The sequence below is a fragment of the Theropithecus gelada genome, chromosome 1 (genome assembly GCF_003255815.1).
Source record: "Theropithecus gelada isolate Dixy chromosome 1, Tgel_1.0, whole genome shotgun sequence".
Lineage (NCBI taxonomy): Eukaryota > Metazoa > Chordata > Mammalia > Primates > Cercopithecidae > Theropithecus > Theropithecus gelada.
This window is the reverse complement of record NC_037668.1, coordinates 9,751,674-9,758,599: the sequence shown is the minus strand read 5'-3', so window position 1 is coordinate 9,758,599 and position 6,926 is coordinate 9,751,674. Positions and strand designations below refer to the sequence as shown.

The 6,926-nt window shown below is 41.1% G+C and overlaps 1 pseudogene; it reads right to left on the bottom strand.

The window, feature by feature from the left end:
• Positions 1-1,245: 1,245 nt before the first annotated feature.
• On the bottom strand, positions 1,246-1,754 carry LOC112609587 (annotated as a pseudogene).
• Positions 1,755-6,926: the final 5,172 nt, after the last annotated feature.

The following is a 6,926-nucleotide window of genomic DNA, read 5'->3' as shown; positions in this document are numbered from 1 at the left end:
AGAGTTCTTAAGTTTTTTTTTAGTTTTGAGTCTTTGGAGGATAAACATGTAAATAATATACTTGTTCAAAGAGTTGCAACAGACTATGATCAATTTTCAGTAATTAAAGATGATGGATTTTTGGCCGGGTGTGGTGGTTCATGCCTGTAATCCCAGCACTTTGGGAGGCCGAGGCGGGTGGATCACCTGAGGTCAGGAATTTGAGACTAGCCTGACCAATATGGTGAAACCCTGTCTCTAATAAAAAAATACAAAAATTAGCCAGGTGTGCTGGTAGGCACCTGTAATTCCAGCTACTCAGGAGGCTGAGGCAGGAGGATTACTTGCACCCAGTAGATGGCAGTTGCAGTGAGCTGAGATTGCGCCACCGCACTCCAGCATGGGTGACAGAGTGAGACTCTGTCTCAAAAAAAAAAAAAAAAAAAAGATAGATTTTTGAGATTTGTTCAAGCTATGAATTCCAGATTAAATAAAAAGATATTACAAAACACTCCTGATTATATTCTTTTATGCAATAGAGATATTATTATTAGTCATGCTCTGGATGTTAATATAGTTATATCTGCTTTCTTTTGATTAGTATTTCCATGGCATACCTTATTCCTTCTTACTACTTTTTACATTTCTAATCATTATATTTCAACTGAATTTCTTGTAAGCAGCATATAGCTCAGTTTTTATTGTCTGAAGTGGGGGCAGTTGAGATTTTAATAACATAAATCAATGTTGGGCCCTGCCCGTCAGTGCCGGGCCCATGGGCCTCCCATCTTCCTATTGCTTGGATGGCTGCCTGCAGCCAGGCTTCCCACATTCTCTAGGAAAGATCCAGCAGCAGCCTGACAAGGGAGGCAACAGCAGCTAAGGGGATGGAAGATGGAGGAGACAGAAGCATGTGCAGGTGCATGTGTGTATGAATTTCCACATGTGAACACACATAAAGTGTTAGGTTTACAGACCCTGGCTCAGAGGCAGTCTAGGATAGGAAAGGAAGGAGGCAAGCTTTGAAGAAGCACATTTTTCTCTGGAGTGCCTCAGCCTCACCCTATCCCAGGACAGACATGTGGGGTATGAGAAACCCACCCCTAGGTCCCAGGCTTCAGGACTGGAGCCCTTTTGAGTCTGGTAGATTCACAGGTACAGTGTGTGGGTCCACAGAGTCTGTCTCCTTCTGAAAGCCCTGGAGAGGTGGGAGATAGAAAGTAAAAGGAAGCAGGTCTCTGACAGATGGACCTGACACCTCAGCCATCACTGGTCTCTGAGTGAGATGGTGATGATCTCAGCCTTATGTACCTACTGTGGGGCCTGCAGAGCCCACAGAAGGCCTCCTTTAGTCCATGGAACAACTTATTCTCTATGTCTTCCCTGTTGGTCAGCTCATACAGGCTAAGTATGGAGTTGTTCTGGCCACTCCTGGAGACCCACTGATAGATGAGTTTCCCCCCTTCTTCTGGCCTCTGCCACACGATTAGGAAGCTAGACTTGCTCTTATCCAGCCACTGTAAGTTCCCATTCTTCCTTAGTTCCTCTAATACAACCTGGACTGATCCCACAGGAAGCTTCCACAGCTTGACGGTGCTGAAGAGCAGGATCTCCTGAGCATCCACCGCCATCACGCTGGACTGTTTGTGTAGGCAGCAGATGGACAGAACCAATGAACACCAGGTGGCCAGCTGTTTCTGCCAAGTGGCCATGTTCAGCTGTAATGTAAAGGGCAGGAAGCGATACTGCCACAACCACTTGAAATTCATCACCATCATGATAGCCCAGGAAATCCCACATTTTTTTCTTTAATTTTTAATTTCTATTTATTTATTTTTTCGAGACGGAATCTCGCTCTGTCGCCAGGCTGGAGTGCAGTGCCGTGATCTCGGCTCACTGCAACCCCCGCCTCCCGGGTTCAAGCGATTCTCCTGCCTCAGTCTCCTGAGTAGCTGGGACTACAGCCATGTGCCACCATGTCCAGCTAATTTTTGTATTTTTAGTAGAGACAGGGTTTCATCATATTGGCCAGGCTGGTCTCGAACTCCTGACCTCAAGTGATTCACCTGACTTGGTCTCCCGAAGTGCTGGGATTACAGGCATGAGCCACCATGCCCAGCCTCATAGAACTTTTGAATCTGTTGACTGAATTTTTTTTTTCACAGTTTTAGAAAAGTCTTGGTTAGTAGCTCTTAAAATATTGCTTCTGCTCCATTCTCTTTTTGTTTTTCTGAGACTATTACATATTGTTACATATTAGAACTCATCACTGTATCACATATGCCTCATGGTCTTTTCTGTACTTTCCATCTCTTTTTTTCCCTTCTCCCTGAACTTCAGGATGGATATTTTCAGTTAGTCTGTCTTCCTAGTGATGAATTCTCTCTTCTGCTGTATAACGCTCTGGTAGGGAGGGAGAGACGGAGCAGATCATATTAACCCCTATTAATCACATTGGGATTACACTGGTTCAGGACTAGGTTTTCGTCTTCTGTGAACACCATTTATTTCTGGGTTACCTTACCTCTTAGAGTATAGCTTCTGGGTGTCCTAATGGGAGGTCTAGCGTGTTTACTGGGGCCTTTTCTTGCTGAACCCTGAACTCTAATTTTTGTTTCTTAGGCTTGTTAGACTGCTGAAAGCTCTGCTCAGCTTTCTAGCCTCATTTAAGTGTCTGTTGCGGCCCAGCTTCCTAGCTTCTCAGCCCTGTGCTTTTAAATTGGCAAATGCCTCAAGGAAAAAGCCCTGCAGGATTCTGGGTTTATTTCAAAATGTATTTCTTTGCTTTGCTTTTAAATTGGCAAAAGCCTCAAGGAAAAAGCCCTGCAGACTTCTGGGTTTATCTCAAAATGTATTTCTTTGCTCTGATATTCTCGCCACTCAAGTCTGGCCACCTAACTCTGACTGACTCTGTATCTATTAATAGCTATGTAATGTCTTCAAAGAGATTTATTTTTGTCTTTTGTCTTGCTATTACAACTTTTTTCTTTTTTTTTTGGTGGCGGGGTTGGTCTGCAAAAAGCATTCCCAGAAGTATAAACTTTAATAATGTTATTTAATATGCTACTTCTGTATCCTGAACATTAGTCATTTGGATGTGCAGAAACAGAAGGCTTTGTTCTTAAAGATTGCCACTACCGGGAGAGGCGGCTCATGCCTGTCATTCCAGCACTTTGGGAGGCCAAGGCGGGTGGATCCCTCGAGGTCAGGAGTTTGAGACCAGCCTGGTCAACACGGTGAAACCTTGTCTCTACTACAAATACAAAAATTTGCTGGGTGTGATGGCATATGCCTGTAGTCCCAGCTACCGGCTACTCAGGAGGCTGAGGCAGGAGAATCGCTTGAACATGGGAGGCACGGGTTGTAGTGAGTTGAGATCGAGTCAATGCACTCCAGCCTGGGTGACAGACTGAGAATACAATGGATTAATGATGAATGCTTGCAAAGAAATGAGGTGGGGGATCAGGGTAAGGCAGTTTCACCAAGACAATGGTGAAACTGACAGACATATTCATAGAGTAGAAAACAGATCTATAGACTGACCATGGGAAAAATGTGGTGAAGGTAATGAGTGATTTAGGAATCACAAGCAAAACATTTTGTACGCCTCCTTAAGTTGTGTATTTAAAATGTAATTATAATAGTATATTTTTAACTGAATTACAGGGCAAAGCATGAAGATAGTGAGCCATTCTCATCATTCTTCTTTAAAGAGAAATTGCATGGTTTTGAAATTGTTTTGTTATTTACTTATATGAGATGTTAAAACAAGATGGAAATGCAACCATCACATACTAAAAAATCGCTTGAGTTTTGAAAATACCTTAATATTGTATGCTTCAGGTAATAATAATAATGATAACTTGTTAGCAGGATTTGCTAATACCCAGAGGTTAACTGGAGAGAAATCAATTCATATGCTGGACTCTATGTAATCAAAATGATGGATCTTGAGAGGGTAACTTTTTCTTGAATTATACTTGTTGAAAGACCCACCTTTCATTCTACTTAAGAAAAGATGCTGACACTGATATGCATGCAATGAAATCTTAAATACAGATGGAAATTCATAGATTTTGTTATCCTGAAATCTAGTTACATTACTTTATTTACACCCTTGTTTATCCAAGGATTAAAGAAATACACAATGTATGTGAGGGCAAAAATCTGAAATTTCCTTCTGAAATATTCAGATAGCACAAAACTTCAACATGCTTCAAATAGCATCTTTACCAGCAATCAAATCTTCAAGTAGGTGTTGAAAGGGAAATAAACATTACCTTAGTTACTATGGAGAAAAGAGAATATTAATTATTTGGGAGCAACATCACCACTAGTGTGCTGGCAAGAAGATACTAAAAAACAGCTTGTGTCCTCACCAACCTCAGTTCAAAGTTTCTATTTGTATGACAAATGTAATGACACAGAAGTTATCCAGCAGATTGAAGTGATGACAAATTATTATTAGTGAATTCTAATGACAAATTTTAAAAACCGACCTCTTAAACTTAATAATAAAATTATATTAGTAAGTAAGCCTTAAAAATAAATTTTCTAGCTTACTCATGTGTCTCAGGGTTTCATTCCATTTCATCCATTCATTCAATGGTGACTTATGGCTTCAGCTAAATACTGATTCTAGTGTAGCCATCTCTCATTAGGTGGTAAATTTTTTAAGACCTTTCTTGACTTAAAATGTCTTTTATTGATTGATTGATTGATTGACAGATAGATAGATAGATAGGATCTTGCTCTGGCTCCCAGGCTGGAGTACAGTGGCCTGATCACAGCTCACTGCAGCCATGACCTCCCCAGCTCAGGTGATCCTCTTGCCTCAGTCTCTCGAGTTGCTGGGACTACAGGCGTGCACCACCACTCCTGTCTAATTTTTGCATTTTTAGTAGAGAGGGGGTTTCACCATATTGATCAGGCTGGTCTCGAATTCCTGACCTCAGGTGATCCAGCCTCCTCAGCCTCCCAAAGTACTAGGATTATAGGCATGAGCCACCGTGCTGGCCTTGAAAATGTCTTTATGTTCCTTACACGCTTGATAATTTGGCTGAATACAAATTCTAGGTTGAATATCATTTTCTCACGGAATATTGAAAGCAATGGTCCACATGTTCTTGCTTCCAGGGTTACTTTTGAGAAATCCAAATCCATTCTGATTCTTGATCATTTTTATATGACCTTTTTATCCCCCTACTCTCTCTAGAAGCATTCCAAATTTTTTTGTTCATAGTGTTCAGAAATGCCAGTTTCAGATACGTAGCCTATTTTTTTTTTTTTTTCTGTGATAGGTACTGGAGAGTCCTTTCAATTTGTAAAGTCATGTTTTTCTCAGTTCTGGGAACTTTTTTTAAAATTTCTTTTTTGCCTCTATTTTCTCTTTCAGGAACTACTATTATTTGGATATTGTTCATTTTCTCAGGAACTGCCTCCTCCAGTTTAAACTTGAGAAACCTACTGTTAAAATCTAAATTCAGGGTTTTATATTTACCCCAAAATTTTCTTATTTGTTGGGGGAAAAAACACTCTTTACCTAAAGGAGGAGGAAGACTAGTGGGTGGCAGAGGATGAAAATATAGGCTGGAGTTGGCCAGTTTCTATTCTCCTGACTCCCTCCTATTACCAAAACAAGTTCAAACCTGACAGCACAGAGAGCCTGGGCCCACACCAGACAACCTGGTTTCCACTCTCAGCTCTGCCACTGACACTGGGTGAGCTTCAGCAAGCCATATCAACTCTCTGGATCTCCGCCTCCTCTCAGTAAAAAGAAATGTGAACAATAATATCTGCACAGCATAATAAAATAATAGCATCTCCTCACATGGCAAGGTGTGAAGAACTTCTGAGAGCAGACATCTGAACCAAGCAAGCTTTATTTAAGTGGAAGAGATTATTTTTATTGGAATAACATGAGGGTTGGTAGTTTTCAGATATCGTGTGAGTTTCTCTCTACTTTCTGAAGGGGCAGAGCCCCAAACAACAACTCCAGAGGCAGGTTTTCAACATGACGGCTTGACAGCCACCTGCCTCGATGGCAGGATTAGGAGGCTCAGAGGCCCCGTGAACTGATGACATCACTTGGAAGTGAACAAAGGTCAGACTTACCCAATTCCCAAACCCTTGATTTTGGGCTCACAATGCAGGCCAGGTTTTGATTTCCCTGTTTGAGACCAGAGGCCTGTGGCTGTCATTTTAACTTTATCTCAGCATAACTGAAGTGGCCTTTTCATCTCTCCAGCCCACCCAGCCTATCCCCACTGTCACTGCCACAGCCTTAGTGCAGGACCAAGCTAGCTCAAAGCTTCCGAAGCCCAGGCCTCCATCTTGTCCTCCTACAGCACACATCTCACGTTACAGATGGCTGCAGTCAGTCTCACCTTCCTAAAGCACAAGTCTGATCATGTCTCTTTTATGTTGAACCCCTCAAAGTGTGTGGGATGGGACACTTAACTTTTCCATGTTCTTATCATTTAGCTATGCCTCACATAAATAGGACATCACTGTTTCACCATAGCCTGATCATTCCTGTCTTTCCTCATTCTTGCCTTTTATAAAAATTACCAAGCTATTTCCTTTACTTCATTGTGTTCTCTCTCTACAGATTTGGAATGTTTCTATGCTGTTTCTATTCTTTTAGTGGTTACTGCAAAGTCGACTGTACATGTTTATCATAAAGTCTTGCAGTCAATCTAGAACTTCATTCCTCTCCTAAGATTTAGCTCCAGTGCTCCTGCCCTGAACTCAGAGTATTGTTTAGAATATTTTAAATCTGATTTTTTAGTAACTTTGCTCTTAACTTCTTCATTTTTCTTTATTCTTATATTTATTTCCTGCACTCTTGGATACATTCTCTTTCAATGTGTCTAATCTTTTGTTTAATCTATTGACTGTGTTTTTCATTTTGGTGGTTATATTTTTCATTCCTAGAATTTCCATTT